Source organism: Dryobates pubescens, chromosome 9, assembly GCF_014839835.1.
Source record: "Dryobates pubescens isolate bDryPub1 chromosome 9, bDryPub1.pri, whole genome shotgun sequence".
NCBI lineage: Eukaryota > Metazoa > Chordata > Aves > Piciformes > Picidae > Dryobates > Dryobates pubescens.
In genome coordinates, this window is record NC_071620.1 from 16,758,045 (window position 1) to 16,779,852 (window position 21,808).

General features: G+C 44.0%; 1 protein-coding gene across 1 annotated transcript in view; it reads left to right on the forward strand.

The window, feature by feature from the left end:
• The first annotated feature begins 5,850 nt into the window (after window positions 1–5,850).
• The window catches only part of LDLRAD4 (low density lipoprotein receptor class A domain containing 4), a 339,191-nt gene continuing 323,233 nt past the window's right edge, over window positions 5,851–21,808 (forward strand). Inside the window, exon 1 of the mRNA XM_054164423.1 lies at window positions 5,851–6,018. The gene's annotated coding sequence lies outside the window, so the exon portion shown is untranslated. The remainder of the gene's footprint in view (window positions 6,019–21,808) is intronic.

Sequence of the window (21,808 nt, forward strand, 5' to 3'; positions counted from 1 at the left end):
AGGGTGGATGTGAAGATGAAGGGGAAAGGCTCTTTTTAGTGCCACTCTCATTTTGGTGGTGCCTAGTAACAGGACAAAGAACAATGGGGATAAGCTGGAACACAGGAAGTTCCACATCAACACCAGAAGTTGTTTCCTTGGTGTGAGGGTGATGGAGCACTGGAACAGGCTGCCCAGGGAGGTTGTGGAGTCTCCTTCTCTGGAGACTTTCAAAACCCACCTGCATGTGTTCCTATGTGGCCTGCCCTAGGTAATCCTGCTTTGGCAGAGGAGTTGGACTAGATGATCTCTAGAGGTCCCTTCCAACCCCTAACATAAGATTTTATGATCTGAAAAGATTCAGATCTTGCCCAACAATATTTGGCAATTATTTAATGTAAAAGTACTTTGCAAACTAATTACTTCCCTCACAACAGTATGGCACAGTAGGATTAGCAGGTAAGAAAGGTGGGGTTTGTGGTTTTTGGGGTTTTTGGGGTTTTTTTGAGAAAAAAGGGGGTTTGGTAGTACTTTAAATACCAAAAATTGCGGGGTAACAAGCGTGAATAGCTGCTTTGTGGCACAGTAGGAAGAATGCTGTAGAATAATCCAGGAGAATTTGGATCAGTTCCTGATTCTGCCTGTTGTCATTGCACATTCTTAAGGCAAATCATGCTTCTTTTACAACTTAGATTTCCTCTCTGTATCATGGAAATAGAATCATAGAATGGTTTGGGTTGGAAGGGACCTCTAAAGGATCGTCTAGTCCAATCCCCCTGCAGTCATCAGGGACATCCTACACTAAATCAGGTTGCTCAGAACCCTGTCAAGCCTCACCTTCAATATCTCCAAGGATGGGGCCTCAACCACTTCCCTGGGCAACCTGCTCCCATGTTCCACTACCCTCATTGTAAAGAAGTTTCTCCTAATATCCAACCTAAATCTTCTCTCATTTCAAACCATTGTTCCTCATCCTATCACTGCAGGCCTTCGGTAACACTCCCTCTGCAGCCTTCTTGTAGCTCTGTTCAGGTACTGGAAGGCCACTATTACGTCTCCCCAGAGCCTTTTCTTCTTCAGGCTGAACAACCCCAGCTCCCTCAAGCCTGTCCTTGTAGGAGAGATGTTCCAACCCACTGATCATTTTCATGGCTCTCCTCTGGACTGAGGCTTGTCCTCCAACACAAATCAATCTGAGACTAGGAATGAAAGTGAAAACACATTTAGGAAATATTATTACAAGAGTCTTGTATCTTTCACATGGTGGAGTCTTTGTTTTACAAAGCAGAAAGTACACCTATTTGTAAATTGTTTGTGACCTGATAGTAAAAGATTACATCCTGTGTGTTCATCCACATGCTCAACCACTGAAGCAGTGTCCAACGTGCCTTGGTGCTGAGAGAGAGTTTGCAAGTAGCATTTTATTATCATTTTCCATCTGCATGCTGGAGGCTTTATTTCCACACACACACTCCCCCCACCCCCCAGATATGCAAAATTTCCTGACTAATTTGTAAAGCTGATAAGTGGATGTGGAAGCATATGGAAGTTACTAAATATCTACTTGAATGTGGCAGCACCACTGACATTGCAGCAAACTAAAGTGTTTGGTATTTCAGATACTTATCAGTCAGGAAATTGGTTCAGAATTGTAGTTGCCATTTTAATTTTAAATCAATGCTGTCAAGAAGAAAAAGTGTTTCATGTTAACATTTTGTTCTTTAAATCTGTGCTGCCCCATAAGATGTCCAAGGACCTGTGTTCAGTTGTGGGCTTCTCACTGCGAGAAAGGTATTGCGGTTCTGGAGCATGGCCAGAGAAAGGCAACAGAGCTGGTGAGGGGTCTGGAGAACAGGTCAGGTGAGGAGCAGCTGAGGGACCTGGCATTGTTTATCCTGGAGAAGTGGAGGCTAAGGGGAGACCTCATTGCTTTCTACAATCACCTGAAAGGAAGTTTTAGTGAGGTGGGGGTCAGTCTCTTATCTCTAGTATCAGGTGATAGAATGAGAGCAAGTGGCCTGAAATTCTGACAGAGGTGGTTTAGGTTGGATATTGGGAAAAATTTATTTCCTGAAAGAGTGGTCAGGCATTGGAGCCTTGTACCTGCTCCAAAGCTCAGTGCAGGCTGAGGCCTCCGTTCCTCTGTCACTAAAACATTAGAATTTTCCTTTGATGTGGCCAAAAATATTCTGGCAAGTTTGTGATAGTTTTTTGTACATTATTATTCTTGTAAATTCTGAGGAGATTTGATTGCTTGCCATGAGTTCCATAAATCACCCAATACAGAAATTTCCCTTCTTGATGTACTCTTGTTTGTCTAATCAGGAAGGAGAGTGGAAGCCCTTGAAAGGAATGACCTTCTTGGGAATCATCCAAGAGAAAGAATATAACTTCCTGGCTTCAGTGAGAGAGAATTGTCATCTCTTTCTCTGTCGGAATGTCTTCCCTCACTGTGTTCACAGGTGTCACCCCACAGCTCAACACAACCTGGGACTGTCTGTGTCAGCAGAACTAAATCCCCACCCAAGCCGCTGGGCAGTCGGGGTCTGGCAGCTCCTGAAGAAGTGTCTTGTAAGCCAAAAAGCAACATTTTCGCTTCTGATAATAAACCAGTGCTCCCCAAGCTGCTGTGGGTTAGTGCAAGGTGTCCCTGCCCATGGCAGGGGGTTGGAACAAGATGACCTTTAAGGTCCCTTCCAGCCCAAACCAGTCTGTGATTCTGCCATGATAAAACACCAAACCACCACCAAACCGTAAGTTATCCACACCCCACTCCACCCCAGGGGCTTGGCAGCCAGGTGTATTTTGGAAGTTAGCACACTGAAGGTTTTTCTGTCCCTGTGTACTGCAGAGTGCTTGAATGGTTGCACTCTTTTCCTGTTTTTTTTTTTCCCCACACAGGACAGGATTATGAGTAGTGCTTGTGGTGGGCAACTGGGAGACAAATCTGGACATCCTGCAGAATAACATCTAAAGAGTTTTAGGTGGTGTTTCGTTGGCAGCATGCTTTGACTGGCTCACTGCGTGTGCCCATGTGCCCCTGTGCCCCTGGCTGTGCTCTTACTGCGGTCTGAGTGATTTTAATTTCTTCCCCCTTGTTATCTCAGCATAACAGAGAGCAGGAATCAGTAATACTTGCAATACAGTGATCTGTGGCTTCCTGGTGGGAAAGAAGATGAGTCACCAGTAACTAAAACCAACAGCTATTATGTCCCGGGATTCAATTTGTTCCTCTCCATCTATTTGTTCAAATACTTGCCCTCTGTGCTGGCTTCCTCCTGAGCAGTGTGGTACATCTTGTAGACTGCAAGACTGGGAGGGAAGAGGTGGCAGCAGTGACAACACATGTAAAAACCTGGGAGAAGGGGCCCTGCCAGGGATGGATATGGACACTCGGACCACATTCTTCACCAGGTTGTGGATCTCCTACCATAGCTAATAGCTTGACTGGGCCAAGTATTTATTATAGTCAGCAGAGAACCTGTCTACTAGGCTTCTTTGGTTCTTGTATTGGGGTTCTGGACATGGCAAAGGTGGGTGGCTGTCCCTGCTGTGAAGCTACATCTCAGGAATGCAGCAGCATGCTGTCTCCCAGTAACAGTTCAAACACTAACTACATCACTACTAGGTTGGTAGGTCTCTCCAGAGGACCCTTCCAACCCCTACCATTCTCTGGTTTTGTGATATGCCTATAACGTAAAACAGTTATAAGAACCTGGAAACAAACTGTCAGGGTGTCTGTGCAGCCTCCTCGATATGAACCCCCAGTATCTGATCCTGTGAGTATTGCTCTTGCTGAACACTTGGTCTGGGTTTTGGTTTTTTTATGTTTGGTTCTTGTTTTGCTTTGTTTAGTTTTAAAGATAACTTCCTTCATATAACCAAACTCTCATCAGGATTCTCTGTGGAGTGAAACCTTGACACTGCTCTGAGATCTCTTATGGTTTATAACTTCATCAGGGAAGAAATGTTAACGTTCCTCTTAGACTGCTTCTCTTTAAGCTCCAGAAACACCATCATTTCTCAGACATGTTTAAATGAAGTCAGATATTGAACAGAACTTGTAAGGGCAATTTTGGTGCTTAAAAGGTAAAGGATGTCATATCTGAGGAATTGTTGTCCTCTGGCAGGAGCCAGTACATTAGGGTGCTCCTGGAAAGGGAGCACTTGAGTCTTGATAGTTAATTAGAGAACAAAATGGAAATCGAAGTTCTCCCAATCTGTCAGATTATAAATAAAATAGAAATATCAATTTATGGATTATAAAGAGTTCATTACGGTGATTATTAACTCTGTGAGCTTTTGATGAGCTTTGTTGTTTTCATGACAAATAGCCCCAGTATGTCATTCCTATTCCTGGAATCTCTTCTTCCATGGAATCATAAAATGGTTTGGGTTAGAAAGGACCATAAAGGTTATCTAGTTCCAACATCTCTGCCTTAGGCAGGGGACACCTTTCTCTAGACCAGGTTGCTCCAAGCCCCATCCATCTTGACCTTGAACACTTCCAGGAAGGGCCATCCACAATGTCTCTGGGCAACCTGTTCCAAAGTCCTGTATTGTTTGATGTCATTTGGCTCCTTGTGGCTTACACCAAAATATATTTGCTAAAATCACCTTTCAGGGCTGACATGACTGTTGCTCTGCCACAATCTTCAAAGTCTGGCACTTTTAATTCTGGATGGGCAGACTCCCAGCTCCTTCAGGCAGACTTGTATCTTCCTTCCAACTTGGACCTAGGGATAGGTGAGGCAAGAAGGGAAACCAATTACACTGTGAAAACACATTTGAGCCAAAAATTTGTACAGTTTAAGTTAACAACCTTTACAGTTCACCTTGATACTTACTCCCTGCTATTTCTTGTATTAATTCTTCAGGTCACAGGTACAACTGGGAAGGGAGAAGTCTTCAGCGTGTATACACATATATACACATACACACACACATAGATAAGGTGTGCATCACTCTTTCTACAGTTAACAACTGGAAGATGTGATTAGATACTTCTTCCTAAGGAGACTGGGCATAGCTGAGTTTAGGGTAGTTGATTTATGTGATGATCCATATCACAGTCCAACATCCCAAAGGATATAAAGGAAAATTTATTTCTTGTGAGGATGGAGCACTGGAACACAGACAGGCTCTCCTTCTCTGGAGAGATTCCAACCCTGCTTGGACATTGTAATCCTGGACAGTGGTGTTGGACTCGAGGATCTTCAGAGGTCCCTTCAGCCTCCCACCAGTCTGTGATTCACAGAGTGGGAGGCTGATGTCAGGAGGAAGATGGGTGGCATTATGCAGGACTCCGTTCCTGAATCTTGTCTGGACAGCGCCTGCAAGTGAACCCAGGCCGGGCAGAGCCTGCCAGGGGTTCCTGCCTGGTGGACCAGGGCCAGAGCTGGGTTTTCCTGTCTTACAACATTTTTTGAAACGTCAGAAAATGGCTCGAAGTGTACTTTTTCCTTTTCCCTTCCAGGGCAATGCTGGTCCCATTTGTAACAGAGATGCGGAGGGCAGCGGCCGCTCCGGGTATCCTCTTGGCCGTGTGCGCGGCGGGGCTTGCCCCCGTGGGGACGGGGTTCCCCGGGGCGGGACGGCGGCAGCCTCGGTGCAGGGCAGACACGGGCATTTTTCCACAGCAGCGGCGGCGTCTCCTCGCAGCTTTCCTCTTACTCCCGCCGCCGGCCCCGCCGCCGCCCGGCAGGTGTCAGTGTGGGCCGCAGGGCCGGGCGGGAGGAGCGCGGAGGGGAGGGGAGGAAGCGCCGCCGCTCCGCCTCCTCCTCCCCCGCCGGCGGCCCCCGCGCCCGTCCGCCGGAGCCAGACTCGCTGCAGACAGGCGGCAGCCAGCGGAGCGGGCAGGGCGGGGGGGGAGGAGAGGGAGAAGGAGGAGGAGAGGCTGGGGATGAGTTGGAGGCAAGCACAGCCTCAGCGCAAGGGGGAGAGGCTGCCGGAGACAGGCAGGGGTAGGCGGCGAGGCGCCCCGTCCGTTCCGGAGGAGGCCAGCCCGGCGCTGGGGCGAGCGGCGGGGGCCGGGGGGAGGTGAGTGCGTTGCGGGGACGAGGAAGGGAGAAGGGGGGGTCGTCGCGGCGGAAAGTGACGGGGAAAGTGCGGGGAGGCCCGAGTTGAATGTCTGGGAGCGTGCGAGGGACGAGGCGGCGGCTGCCGAGGGACTCCACCGGCGTCCGGCTTCCCAGAGCCGGGGCCGGGCTGAGCGCGTCCCTTCGCCGGGGCACCTGAGGGGGCAGGTGGGAGGTGAATGCCGAGTCTGTTGCCAGAGGGGTTGTCGAGCAGCGGTGACAGGTAGCGCCGTTAGCAGGGGGCGGCCTGGGCCCCGGGGAACCCCCACCGCCTCCCTGCTGCGCAGCGTGGCCGGGGAAGAAGCCGGAGCGGCGGCGCGGAGATCCCCCCGCTCCGGGGCTCGGCAAGGGGAGGCGGAGGCGCGCAGGGCTGGGGAGCCGCGCGGCGGGCAGGGTGCCGGGGAACAGGGAGTGTACGGCACGTCCTCTCCGGCTGCTCCGGGGTAAAGACTTCAGCCCCGTCTGGACGCGCTCGGCTCGCCTTAGGACTGATGTCACCCAGCAGTGCCCGGTTACCGCGTCCTGCCCGTCCTAACGGGGAGCGAGGTCTCTGCAGCGGCGTGCGAGCAGGCAACTTTTGCAGGAAAGAAAAGCAGCAATGTGGCTCTCAAGTGACCTATATTTAATAAAGTAGTTTTTTTCTTCCTTTTTTTTTTTTTTCCTTTTTTTTTTTTTTCTTTTCCTTAAAGGAAAGTTTATTAGCAGAAGTCTAGCTGTGCCTATTTGACGGCTGCCTGCCTGTCTTGAATCTGTGTGTCCCGAATTTCTGAATGGTGTGCCAGGTTTTCCATCATGTAGGTGGGTAGGTAGTTACGATTTGATGCTCGCTGGAAGAGGCAAGCACACCGTTGTGTGTAGGTTGAAGCTCGCTAAAGAATAAACAGGAAACAGGAAAAAAAAAAAAAAGGGCAAAAGTAACTTCTAGTTTGTCAGGAGATCTGAACACCTAGAGTGATAAAATGTTTTAGTGGGACTTAATTGTTCAGAACCTTTTCTGAATGGCAAATGACATCTGTGCAAGAGAACAGAAATCTGTTCAATAATTGTATATGGTACTAGCAATAGTGCTTGGCGTTATGAAAGTTTATTGATCTACAACGTGCACATCTTCTTATGATGGAAAACTCCTTTGATTTGGCTGTTCTTACCAAAAATTCCCACTTGCATTACAGTGTGTGTGAACTGGAAAGTTGCACAACATAATGTGGAGAGTGAAGTGTATGCAGCATCTTTCATCTGAGGCTAGCCAAAAAGGGAGAGAGTTTTTGCCAGTAAGAAAGCCCGAGAGGCAATTACTGGTAGGCATAGATGAGGTAAGAACATAGATGCTGCCTAAGTACGGTAATGTGCCTTTCTGGAAAGCACCTTTTGGTTTTCATCCTTCAACCCCTGAGTATGTTGGTGAGACAAAACTTCTATTCTGCCTTCCAGTTTCATTTCTAGGATAACATTTTGGGAAGGCTGCTCTTTGCAGCCATCCGGAGTTGTTCCAATAACAGACGATGGCGTAGAACTGAATAACTGTGCGTGTGGTGCACACGTGCGTCCTTCCACTAATGAGAATATAAATGTTATGGCTTTGTGGCTATAAAGAAAAGGGGAAGTTTTTGCTGGAAAATCAGTGCAGTGGTGAAGGGCAGTCTAATCAGCATCCTCTTGCCCACATTAACTGAAACAGCAATGGTACTCTGAGCAGCTATATCTGTACTGGTGTTTTAGCACCAGGTGTTAAGTTACTGTGATACATAAAGCGACCAGCGTGAGGAGAACTTAAATTGGAATGCATTAACTGTATGCAGTTATGTATAGAAGTTAAAATCACATCTCTTTATCTAATCTGTGTTTATAGCAGCATACTTAATTCTAGCTCTTAGGTATGCGGAGATCGTTGTTGCATACTCATAAGGCATATCAGTATTCTCCAGTAAATTCAGATGCCTGTGTGGGCCTAAATGATGATAAATGTGTAATGCAGAAGGAGTTAACAATGTGAGACAGTAGATTTCAGGCCATTGGTTTATGTTAATTGAAACATTACGGCACTAGGCAGTGTCTGAGCGATGAAGTTTTAATTCAGTCTTCGGCTTCTCTGACTTGTTGTGTCAAAACTTGTGGAAGTTGAAAAGAATTGGAATTCAGCATTGAGGCTCAGTTGTACTAAGTGTGGCGAGAATAAAACTGTCAAACTAGTAGATTAACCGAAGAATTTAGAACTAGCCCGTCCCTGTGTAATTTTTAAGTAGATAAAACACTGTTTTCTCTGCATAGGACATTAATGTGGGACTGGAAAAAATGAGTTAGTTTTCTTTGAGCTGAAGTTACCATGTCTTTTGGTGGAGATGAGGGGGAGGAGTTTTCTTTCTTTCTGATTTTTCTTGACCAAAAATCAATTATCTTTTTCATAGCTGCCCTGCAATACTCTCTCTAGTGGCTGGTACCCTTTTACCAAGAGCTAGTTGCATTTCAGTGATGCAGTCTAAAATGATTTGGAGTACTTTCAGGGCACGATGTGCCAGAAAGAAGTAAATGATTATTGAAATGGTGGAGAGGTATCTTAAAAGTCATTTAAGTCAATGTAATCTCAAAGAGAAATGATGTGTTAGAAAGTGGGTGCCTGCCCAACAGCTCTTGCATCAGCAGACACGGTCGTTGCATTTAACTTGTGAGTGGTCTTGGAAAAGCTTTTTCCTCCCTGGTTTCTAATAGTTTAAAAGAGCTCCTTGCAAGTGTGTTGCCAGCTACGGAACACAAATACTTCTAGGAGTTTAGAGATGAATTTTTCTGCAGATTGGTTCTGTGGTAACCGTGAAATTCTTCAATGGCACCAAGCTAGTATCAGCTGCTCGTTCAAGGCACTGGTGCCAGAACAGTGGTGCATCAGTTGCTGGGAATCCAACCCTGTAGTGAAATGATTCATACATATACATTTTCTTTTCTCAGTTGATAGCTATTTTTAAGAAGAGCTGTCTTGCCTAGAAGGTTGCTATCTAAGCAAAGGCAGCCTAGATAGCTAAAAATTTCTTTCCCACCAAATATAATCTTATTTTTGCCAGACTTCTGAAATGTACACTAAAACATGTAAATTGAGTTGATTTTAATTGATTCTTGCTGAGTCTCTGGTGCTAATTGGTCATTATAAAGGGATTGTGGCATTTTGGAGCTGCTGTCAGGAAGTCAGCATTTTTTTTGCACAAAATGAGATGATGAGTTTGAAGTCAATGTCAGTTTGAAGCAACTTCTAATAATAATGGATAGTGATAACTACATGAGGAAAAACACTTTCCTGTGAGTGTGGAAGAGCACTGGAGCAGGGTGCCCAGAGAGGTTGTGGAGTCTTTTCCTCTAGAGAGACTAAAAATCGGCCTGGACACATTCCTGTGTGACCTGCTGTGGGTGACCCTGCTTTAGCAGGGGGGTTGGGCTAGATGATATCCAGGGGTCCCTTCCAAGCCCCACCATTCCCTTCCAACCCCCACCATTCTGTGATTACCTGATATCTAAATGGTATCAGGCATAACTTCTCGACACGAATAGGACTCTCTAGGTGTTGCAGTCTCAGAACAAAATAATGACACTTTTATCCACTGTACTTCGTCTGTGTGCTGCACAGGCGCAATATTCCAGTGAAGGAAAGCTATTGAACTTTTTTGTTTGTTTGTTTCCATTGTGTCATTCTGAATTTGTATTTGAAAGAGAAATAGAAGATCTTTATTTTAGAGAAGAGTTATTTGCTTACTTCTGAGAGGGTCACTTGAGTAACTGTAAGGGGACTACAGTCAAAAGAATGCTTGCAGATGAATGAGACCGATCACAACATTACAGGGTGGTCTGTATTTCATGCTGGCAAAATGTCTCTGTATTCATCACTGATATTTATTTAATACATGCATCTCAGTAGCATATGCCTTGATTTAGCATATTTGGAATATGCTAAATGCAGATGCGTTTCACTAAACACTTTTTCTTGTTGTCTAGTTAAGCAGTGGAAAATTGCAAGTGCCCGTATCACCATTCGTTATCACTCCATGTAGTAATGGGTAAATTTAATCTTCCTGATTAAGATTATTTTGGTCACAAGAGAGAAGGGAATGAAAATGAATCATTTTCTTGATGTTGTGCTGTGTCTGTGTTGTTCGTATCTGCCGTTCTGTTCTCTAAAATCCAGCTATAGACAGCATTCTGACCTTTTTTTTCTTTTTTTTTTTTCTAACTGTGTTTGGAGGATCTTGCTCTACATCAAACTTTCCTTTCAGATAAGAGACAGAAATGAAGAACAATTTACATGCAATTTCTCTTCTTATTCCCAGTGGAGAGCTTTCCTAGGTTTGAAGTAAGTTTTCTTTGTGCCAAATGGTTGACTTTTCTAGAATAAAAACCTCTCCAGAGTATACAGAAAGTCCTTTGGTTAATATATTGGCATTCCCAGAACCCACTAAAACTTAGGCAGGTTGCCAGACACCACTTAATGAGGATGCCGAGTGTCTGGCACGAATCTGCATGAAAACCAGCAAAGAAGCTGGGGGTGGAAGTGCGTGTGGTGGGGAGAGGGCTGGGAAGGTGACACATCCGCACCCATAATTTATTTTTAATGCCTGCATTTTGCAAAGAAGCTGCTCAGAAACCCTTACCACTGGGTTTGGAAAGCTCCTTGAGCACAGAGTCTGGGTGCTCCAGGTTGAGGTTCTCGTAGAAGTAGTTTCATTATGCAAGTAATGTGTGAGTTGAGGTGGGTTAGTTTTGGAGGAGAGCACCAAAAGAGGATGGGCGGTGATAGTGATTTTGTGTTTTATTGTCTACTAAAGCTGAAAAGCATTTGAAAACGTTGTTAAGACAATTTAGGGGACAATGGAAGTCAGTGCTTGCCAGCACCAACACAGAAAGGCTGTCAGAGTTACATGTCAGGGATATATAAACTGCTGCTGCTAGAACACTTATGCTCAGCCTCAACCTGCGCTGTGTGTCTCTGTGCTTAGGTTGTGCTACGTGTTAAGCAGAATTGCAGGCGTAATAGAGTCTCTGATGGTGAGATAACTGTTAGAAATATTAGTCATATGCCAAGCTGAGGCATTTTTCCATTAGAAGCAGAGTCGATTGTTCTGTGTTGAATCAGCTGCTTAGTATTTAAGGTTGAAACTGGTGGAGCAAATGTAGTTATATTTTGAACTGAATGTTATTGCAGAAATGTAAAGCATGGACATTTTCATCATTTTCCCAGGCTTTTAGTCTCTCCCCTACCCGGCCAAAAAAGCATTAGTCCTATGCAGAGTAATTTATAAATAGACATTTGGTTGGTAGGCATGACTGAAAAGACTTCCCTTGTCCAAAATAATTCTGATAGGAGTTTTCTGCACTTCACTGAATTTGGAAGTGTGTGCCTGTTACTTGCTTTTCAGTATCAGTTTCAGTTGTGTTTGGGAGAATTATTTCTCCTAAGAAGGATTTTACTCACTAGGATAGTGGCACGTACTTGCTGTGTATTTTTGTGTAGGACTAAATTGTAATCTGGATGCTCCTCTTCAAAGCCAGTTTGGAGAGGGCCCTAGGCAACCCGATCTAGCCGGAGATGTCCCTGCCTATGGCAGGGGGATTGGAACTAGATGGTCTGTAAGACCCCTTCCAACCCAAACATTCTATGGTTCTGTGAGATGAAAAATGAAAATATTAAAGTCATTGGACACTGATGCTGGTTGCAATGGTAGAAAGGACTAATGTGTTTTGACAGTTGTATGGGGATCTTTGCAAAGTTTTCTTTGTGTTGACTGACTCCTGGCTATCTTTAGGAACAGGGAATACAAGTGGTGAGAGAGTAGTGGACATTGCACCCACGTGTGTTTAGGATTAGCTCTAAAAGGCAGGACAGTATCTCCTAGAAAAGATAAACTGCTCAAGCTCTGCACATAGGAATGGAGTGGGTTGATGAAGTGTCTGTAGGAATTTCATTATGTTTCTGTCTTCTGGTGCTCTTGATTTCTTCTGTGCTAAACACTCTGATACCCTTTTTGTTCAAAATAAATAAATCTGCTCCTGGGGAAAAAAAAAGGTACTGAACTTGCTATTGCCTGGAAAAGACAAGTTTGGAGTTTTCCAAAAGTTGTGGTTTTTTTTTTTTTTTTTTTTTTTTTTTTTTTTTTTTTAATTTATTTTTAATTTAATTTTGTTCCTAAGCTCTGAAATTGTCTGCAGGAGATGTGCAGGCCCTTAGGGAAGATGTACTTTTATGATTGTGTGATAAATATATTGAGTCTTGAACGATTCTGTCATCACCTTTGACCACTGAATGTATTTAAGTCCTGATTTTAGAGGACAGCACAAAAGTCTGTCAGAGTTTCTGTTAGAACAAATGCTAATGTGTAATAAAGTAAAATCTAGAACTTCTCTCCTGCATTGAGAGAAGACTCAAGCCCAGTGTTTCTCTTCTGGATAAACCCTGATTTTTCCTCAGAATTCTAAAATAAGAGTTGACTCATCTGCCTAGTATTATCCACCATATGCCAGGATAAGACTACTGTGCTTTGTCTTGAGTTTTCAGCATCCAGTACTTGCAAGCATCTTCAAACAGTACTCTGTTTTTAAACACAACTTCCACTTTTCTTGATTTCAAGGCAAAGGTGTGATTCTTTTAAAAGCAACCTCTCTGGATTGTGTAAGTGAGCTATTATTTTGTTTTTTCATACCTGTAACCCACTTGTTCTCCATTTCGTAGAGGGAAAGGAGGGGGCAGTCTGTGACTGAGAGATGAAGCAATCAGCCTTCTTCCACCGAGACTTCCATGGAATTTTTTTCTTGTGTATTAATTAAGAGTGATCCATTATTACTTTGGACCTGTAAACACCTTTAAACATGTTATTATGTGTTAATGACACATGAAGCAAGAATTAATATGAATTTGGTAGTCCTGGTCTAGTAGGGATGTACTATATGTAGTTGCCTAAATGTAGCAGTGTTTCTTAAACTGCTGGGTGTAAATGGTATTGCTTCATCTTCTGCTTTTGCTTAACCAGTAGTTGTTGAGTCAAGTGATGCTAATTCATAGAGTGTATTCCAGCCTGGGTTCTGGAGAGCTTCACCTGGACATTTGCTTGGGGTTTTTCATAAGACAGAAGTGAGCTGCCTGGCTTCTGCCCTGTGGGGCAGAGTTGAGTAGCGTAGCAGAAGGTGTGGGAGAGAAGATGTGATGAACGCTTACAAATAACCTTACTTGATCTCCGTAGCTGTTGGGCCAGTGCCTTCTGTGAAATACCCAACTGGTGTATGTTCTTCTCTTATAATTTCACCTTAGCAGGTGGCTGGTTTTGTAGGTTTTACATAACTAGTGTTAATCAAAATTAAGTGGAACGTTTGTGAAAATAAGTCTAGGTGACTTTCAGTGCTCCTAAATTGAAGGTGATGGTACCTAGATAGACAAAAGCTAGCCCAGCACTGACCAATAGCTTCTGTTGGCCAGTGCAGTCCAAGTGTAGATGGTTCATGTTACAGGATGTTTGTGTTGACTGTAGTTCCTCACCAAACTTGTATGGAAATGGAGAGGAGTATCTGTAACTATTTCCAGCATAGATGTTTTTTCGTTTGTGGACCTTAAACATTGCTCTTAGTGTTTTAATAACCTCCCTAGCAGTCGTGTTTCAGATTAATTTTTGGCAGGTACCCAGTTTTCACTTAAATTGTCTTAACTGATGGGTTAACTGATGAATTGGGTAGCCTAATGTGTGATCCATCTATTCAGTCAAATCAGCTTCCATAATCATAGAGTCATTTAGCCTGGAAGACACCTTTAAGATAATTGAGGCCAACCATTAACCCAACTCTACCAAGTCTGCTGTTAAACCATGCTCCTCAGCATCACATCTACACATCTTTTAAATACCTTCAGTGATGATGATGGTTCAAGTACTTTCCTGGGCAGCCTGTTCCAGTGAGTTCAACATTCTGATGTTGAGTACAGGTACTCTTTGGTGCCTACTTTCACATAGCTTAGAATAATAAAACATTTTTTGAAAAGCTACCATCTGTTGGTGAAGAGAAATACTGCCAATGTTTGTCAAATGTGTGCTTTATCTGACCTGTTCTGCACAGCACCTTATGGCAAAGCTTTTTCATCAAAGCATTTTACAAGTATCCGTATCCTCATGGTCCTTTATTAGATTGATAACAACAGTGGTATCACTTTTTAATGTGGGGATTATTGTAGCAAAGATTAGGGAGATAAACATCTCTTTGGTTACAAGAGAAAGTCACCTGCAGTGGATACAGAGAAAAGGATTCTAGCTGTAGGAGCAAATCACTGTTCCATTCTAATGATCCTTACAGCCTTTTGATGAAAACAACTGGAATAAGGTAAAGTTTCTATAGCAGAAAGCTCCAATAATCTCTGTGGATCAGTCTCCTTTTCTTCATGGGTGGTGGCTGTGCAAGTAGTAGATTTGAAGAAAGAAATATCTCAGTGCTGCTGTGTTAGTGCTGATAATGTGGAGGATTGAGTTAAGAAGCATTTGGTTCATCATTCTTTATGCTGCTCTGGTGAGACTTCACCTGGAGTACTGCATCCAGCTCTGGAGCTCTCAGTACAGGAAGCTTGTGGACCTGATGGAGCAGGTCCGGAGGAGGGCCATGAAAATGATCAGGTGGTTGGGGTTCCTCTGCTTTGAGGACAGGCTGAGGGAGCTGTGGTTGTTCAGCCTGGAGAAGAGAAGGTTCAGGGGAAACCTAATAATGACCTTCCAGTACCAGAAGGGGGCCTGCAGGAAGGGTGGAAAGAGACTGTTTACAAAGGCTTGCATTGACAGGACAAGGGCCAGGGATTGGAAATTAGAGAAGAGCAGATTTAGATTGGATGTTAGGAACAAATTCTTTACCGTGAAGGTAGTGGGTGGAACACTTGGAACAGGTTGCCCAAGGAGGTAGTTGTGGCCCTGTCCCTGGAGATATTCAAGGTGAGGCTTGACAGGGCTCTGGGCAACCTGATCTAGTTGAGGATGCCCCTGCTGAGGCAGTTGGACTAGATAACCCTTGGAGGTCCCTTCCAACCCAAAGCAATCTGTGATTCTTTTTAATCTTGTTTGAAATTACCTACAAACACAGCAAAACAAGAGGAATTAAAGGAAATAGAGGAAGAAGAGGGCCTCCATGGGTTGTAGAGTGGGAGTTAGATGTGTAAGATATTCTGAAAGTGTCTTTTGAAACTATGAGTTCTCTGCTGCAACCAGCAGCAGTCTGTCATTTCCCACTCCCTGTTTTCCCCTGGGTATTGTTAGAGGTTGGAGATAAAAGCCTTTAATCATGTCTACATGGAGACACCAAAGCAAATCACTTGAAGTGTCAAGTCGAGATGTATATGTTAAAAGTATGTTAAAGTTGCCTGTGAATGCTGTGTTGAATATAGAATATAGAACAGCCTTGTATATTTAGCTTGAATCGATCAGAGGTCATTTGACATCTGAAGGAGAACATCATTCAGAACATAAGTTAAATTACAGTGATCTAAACCCATCTGTGCATGAATGAGAGCCTCTTGACATAGATGTTTACCAGGCTTTAACTTCAGCATTTTATACTCTGCTTGATTTTTTTTTATCTCAGCTTTCCTCCGTGTTGCTTGTTATTGATCAATTTTCTGCTATTGAGAGGCAGCCGAAATGGAGCTAATTGCAAACTTTCAATTGAACCTAATTTAGTCAGAAAATGGCAGTTCACTGAACTTGGGATGGTGCAAGGCAAATATTTTAGATCTGACAGGCATTCACTGAAAGCAAAGTTAGATGGCATCTCTCTCTGATTCCTGGTGAGCTTTGTTTTGGGCAGAGGTCTGAGGATCTCAGGGTCCTCAGCATGGAGCTGAACTGCCAAGGATCCTGTTTTGTAACCAGGGATGCTGTGTTTCTGGGAACGTGGGGTTTTCTTGGACAGCCTGCATGAGAAATCTGCTACAAAGTCAAGGACCGAGGAAATCCCTGTGGACCCACCTCAGATTTGCAGACCTGTACTCATCTTCTGCAGCTGTATATTGAAACTGTCAGTCCTCTAAGGAGTAAAACTAGGAAAAAATCTGTTCTGTTTGACAGTTGTAAAACTGAAGCCTTGTATTGGTAGGTAATTAGGAGATTTTTGAGTTTGTCTGCTTTGAGGCAAATTAATAATACTGGAAAATATCTTGCGGCCCAGAAACTGGCTACATCTGAGCTATGCTTCATTATGCTTTCGTGGGTGTCAGTTAATATCTCTCTTCCTTTTCAGTCTGGAGCTGATCTGAAGAAGTATCTCGGGAGAACCAAAGTCTCTGTGGCCTAAATGCTTTAATTTACCCTTTGTCACACTTGCCCTCACCACATAGGTCTGCAAGTTGCACTTCCCAATGTCTTACCTAGGAAGACTTACATAACGGAAAGAATATCCTGAGGCTAATGTTCTAACAGGTGAAGTGTATATTCTGCAGGGTTCTGAGAAACAAGGAAGATAGTGGTCACCTTTTTCGTTTGTGTCCAGCTGAACTTGTCTCCCAGAGGGGCAGCTGGGTTTCAGAGAAGAATCACAGAATCATTAAGGTTGGGAAGGACCTTTAAGATCATTGAGTCTAACCATAACTCAGCTACCATTTGAACGTGTCCAGAGAAGGGCAGCAAGGCCGGGGAGAGGCCTTGAGCACGAGCCCTACGAGGAGAGGCTGAGGGAGCTGGGGTTGTTTAGCCTGGAGAGGAGGAGGCTCAGGGGAGACCTCATTGCTCTCTACAACTACCTGAAAGGTGGTTGTAGACAGGAAGGGGTTGGTGTCTTCTCTCTAGCAACCAGCACCAGAACAAGAGGACATAGTCTCAAGCTGTGGCAGGGGAAGTTTAGGCTCGAGGTGAGGAGAAAGTTCTTCAGTGAGAGAGTCGTTCATCATTGGAATGGGCTGCCCAGGGAGGTGGTGGAGTCACCGTCCCTGGAGGTGTTCAAGAGGCAATTGGACATGGCACTTGGTGCCATGGTCTGGTCATGAGGTCTGTGGTGACAGGTTGGACTTGATAATCTTTGAGGTCTCTTCCAACCTTGGTGATACTGTGATACTGTGTGATACTAAACTGGATCCTGAAACACCACATCTACAGGATACCTGAAACATCTCCAGGAGTAGTGACTCTTCTACCTCCCTGGGCAGCCTGTTCCAATGTCTCACCACTCAGTAAAGAAATTTTTTGTAATAGCTAATCTAAACCTTCCCAGGCACAGCGTAAGGCCATTTCCTCTCGCCCTATCACTAGTTACTTGGGAGAACAGACCAACACTTGCCTCACTCCATCCTCCTTTCAGGTAGTTGCGGAGCCCATAGCTAGAAATTCTGTCCTGCCTACACCCGTTTGTAAGTGACCCTTAGGAAACTGAGACGTTGTGGTCATTGCTGTTGAGGTGCATGATGTGAGATGGAGGTAGAGGTTTTATTATGTCTCTAAAGAGGAAAAGGGTTCCCTTGTCTCTTTATAGACATGATTTCAGGTTTGTGGTATTCTCCCTTTAAGAAAAACTGTCCTCACTCCAATCTCCTTTCAGGTCGTTGCAGAGCCCATAGCAGGAAATTCTGTCCTACCTACACCTATTTGTAAGTGACCCTTAGCAAACTGAGACTTCATGGTCATTCCTATTGAGGTCCATGATGAGAGGTTTCATTATTTCTCTGAGGAGAAAAAAAGATACCCTTGTCTCTTTCTAAACATGCTATTTTTAAAAGATGATTCAAGGACTGTTGTATTCTTCCTTTAAAAAAACAACCTTTCTCTTAGACCAGAATATAAAAGCCTCACTAAAAGCTGTGAATGAAAATTTGGGAGTGACTGATTTCACTACGCTGAAATCTGGTGTGGTTGAAGACAGTGAAAGCAGAAATGTCCCTTTAGAAAATGAGGAGACAAATGAGTTATGTATATTAGCTGCTGTACATTTAGCTGATGCTTCCAAGATGTTTGCATACTTGTTAAGTTTATGGCCACTGCAGTAGAGGCAGGTAAAATTTAGCAGCTTAAGCATCTCCCTGACTCATGAATGTGCAGAAGTCCTCACATATTCCTGAGGTCAGTGAGTTGATTTGGTTTGGAAGTTGAACAGTTTTGTCCCAGAGTTACAATAGTCTCAAAGATCTGGTTTTCTGGATTTAGAGAATATAGCAGATATAAGAGATGAGAAAATATTGAATAAGTCAAATTTCTGATATCTTAGGTTTTACTTTTGGGTGAAAAAGAAGAGTAAAATTCTTACAGGATGCTATGGACAGTCTCTTTTCACAGGATAATAATGTCAGAATAACATTTCTGTGTTGTTTGTGACCTTGGTGTTTAAATTATGCTGTGGTCCCCTCCTGTACTTGAGATGTTCTCAGGTGTCGATCACACCTATCAAGAAATAAATGCTATCAAATCCTGTTCTCTCAAATGCTAACAAGTTGTGTTCTGTCTCCCACATATTTCTGCTCATTTTCTATTTGCTCCTGTAGCTAGACCTCTCTCTCTCTTTTGGTAGCCCTTTAGCATACAAACATTTCAGAGATGTCATGCATCTGTAATGTCTAAATGGCTTCCTCTTTTTTTCCTTTCCCCTTCAACCCCAGTCACGAAATTCCAGATGGAAGCTCTTTGCTGTCAGTAGCAGCTGCACAGCAGATAATTTTTTGCGTCCTCAGAGCCGTAGTAGCTGCAGCTCCATGTATGTAGTTGCAATATGCATTTACATGAAGGATCTTCTGGTCTTTAAGTTTCCTTAAGGCTCTTCTCATGCTTGATACAGCATTTTGCCCTGTTTTCTGCTCCTGGTTCAAAGTAGCTTCTTTCAACAGAAAGAAGATACTCTGTTGTGAACTTGATTTTTAGGAGGTCTGAGTATTTCAAGAGTCCTGTGTTGTGATTCAAAAACTGCTCCCTTCTTTCATCTCTAAGGTTTATAATAAGGTGTCAGCAATGATCTAGTCCATCTGGGAGCTTGCATCAATGCTTGGGAGAGCCATATGTGTCTGCCTCAAACAAGGCTATAGAAAAGTGTTCCACTAGCAACCAAGATGTCATCCATCTGCTAGACAATCCTGTAGCTAGTTAGCTTAATGATGTATTTATTTGACTAGATGTTTCTGCATAGCAGACTCCAGCTTTCCTCCCCACTCAAATTAATACCAAAACCTCCCTGCTCTGGAGAAGAAAACCTGCCTGCTCCGGAGAGTGTCAGGAACTCTGTGGCTTGATGGGTTTGATCTATTATCTACTTCAGGATGTTGCACTCCCAAGTTCTGAGTGAGCACATTGGTAGGCGATGGCTCCAGCCTTCTTGTGCAGGGAGCTCATGCAGAGCAGGTGTCTGGGTGGCAGAGGGATCAGCAGGCTAGGCATAAGACCTGGGTGACCTTAGATGCATGTAGAAATCCAATCATGCTGCTACTACTTTAGAGTATTATTTTAGCACACAGAGCTGTGTGAGGATTTCCTCCTGCAGCAGTCAGAGCTGGAATGGCCATAGTAAACATTTTACACAGCTACACAGAATAAACCAGCTGATTATTGCTCTCAGTGACTCCCAACAGAAATGTTCATTCAAGATGAAGGGATTCCCAGTCTTCAACACAGACATTCTAGATTTTAGAAAGAAATTCTTTACAGTGAGGGTGGTGAGATACTGCAACAGGTTGCCCAGAGAAGTTGTGGATGCCTCCTCCCTGGTGGTGTTCAAGGCCAAGTTGGATGAGACCTTGAGCAGCCTGGTCTAGTGAAAGGTGTCCCTGCCATTGGCAGAGGGGTTGGAATGAGATGATCTTTAAGGTCCTTTCCAACCCAAACCATTCTGTGGTTCTCAGAGGGCCCTGCATAGTCAGAGCTCCATGAATTAGGGTGGAATTATGTTGTGGGGAGGGAAGCACTGGGAACTTTAGCCCTTACTTGTTCTTACTGTGGTAAAACAGCACACTGGGATGGACTTTTCATCACTATTTTTTTTCTAGGCACTCTTTGCCTTTTGTTTTTATCCCGAAGAAGCTAAGTCACTTGCAAATTTGACGTAGATTTCTAGTCTGTATTTGAATGAGAGTTGAGTTGAGAGGGAACAAAACAGCAGGAGAAGTGTAGATCTGGGTGAAAAGAGTGGTTTATGTTAATGGCAATTATATTAACCTGAGTTGAGGCAATCTGGTGAATTTAATGTGGAAAATTGCTTCTGTGTGTTCAGACCAACCACTGTAGAGTGGCTTCATCAGTCAGTGTGGTTGAGAAATAGATCCTAAATAAGGTACAGAAAAAAAATGTTCTTGGTTGACACTAGAGGCCTCTCTTACAGGTGTAAAACATGTTTTTCTTGTGGGTTTAGAAACAGCTCTAAGCTGAAAAAGTAGGTGAGAGTAAAATCAGGACAATTCCATGGAGGACTGTGGAGTTGTTCAGGCAAAATAGAGATTGAAGAGGTGAGCTGTACTCTTGCTTCATCTTCTAACAATACAAAGAGGATTGTAGAATAATTCACATCAGAAGGGACCTTCTGGAGTTCATCTAGCCCAACCTGCAGTAATAGAAGTAAGTCTCTTCTGAAGAAATGCTCTTCAATCTAGAGATTTGGTATTTAGATCTTAATTTCCAGATTTTTTTCCCCTCATGTATTTTGAATTGCTTGTGTTTGGGCAGAACTGCAGTAAAGGACAAGCAGGAGAAAATAAAAGTGTGAAAAGGGATGTGAGCCAGCAATGGGCACTTGCAACCCAGAAGGCAAACTGTATCCTGGGCTGCATCAACAGAAGCATGGGCAGCAGATTGAGGGAGATGATTCTGCCACTCTGCTCTGCTGGCACCTCACCTGGAGTGCTGCATCCAGCTCTGGAGTCCTCAGCGCAAGAAACACACAGAACTGCTGGAGCAGGTCCAGAGGAGGCCACAAAGATCATCAGTGGGCTGAAGCACCTCTCCTACAAAAACAGGTTGGGAGAGTTGGGGCTGTTCAGCCTGGAGAAGAGAAGGCTCCAGGGAGACCTTGTAGCTGCATTTCAGTATCTGAAGGGGACCTCCAGGAAGGCTGGGGAGGGACTGTTTAGAAGGGCTTGTGGCGATAGGATGAGAGGCGATGGTTTTGAACTGAAGCAGAGCAGGTTTAGGTTGGACATAAAGAGGAAGGTCTTCACAATGAGGGTGGTGAAACATTGGCGCTGGTTGCCCTGGGATGCGGAGGTCCCATCCCTGGAGACACTCAGGGTCAAACCTGACTGGCCCCTGAGCAACCTGATCCAGTTAAAGATGTGCCTGCTCACTGCATGGTAGGTGGACAAGATGGCCTTCCAGGATCCCTTCCAACTTGCTCCATTCTATGATTTAAAAAGGACATCTTTAAAGATTCTGAATACCAAAAAAGAGCAAAGTTGACACAAACTCTTGTTGCAGGTGGGGAGAGAATTTGTTTCATGAGTAGCTGGAAGCTGTTGTATGTGTTTAATAATACCTTTATTTTCTTGAGATGTTATCTTCTAAATGTCTGCATAATTAGTGAAGAATCTGGCAGTTTGCTGTCTGGGAAGGGAAACAGCTGACAATTCTTCACCTGTAGGAACATACATAGTTTGATTTGTATTCCTTTTGCCACAGGGCTATCATCTATGGCTACATAAATCCACCTTACCAAAACAAAGAAGTCCTGCTAGAGGTGACTCTCTGATGGGTCTTTATATTTGGATATTTGAAATAGGTTGGGGGAAAGAAAGGGATATACTCGATAATGCTTGCTTTTGGAAAGTCCTTATGTGTGATGCTGAGTGGTTTGTGTTCAGCACT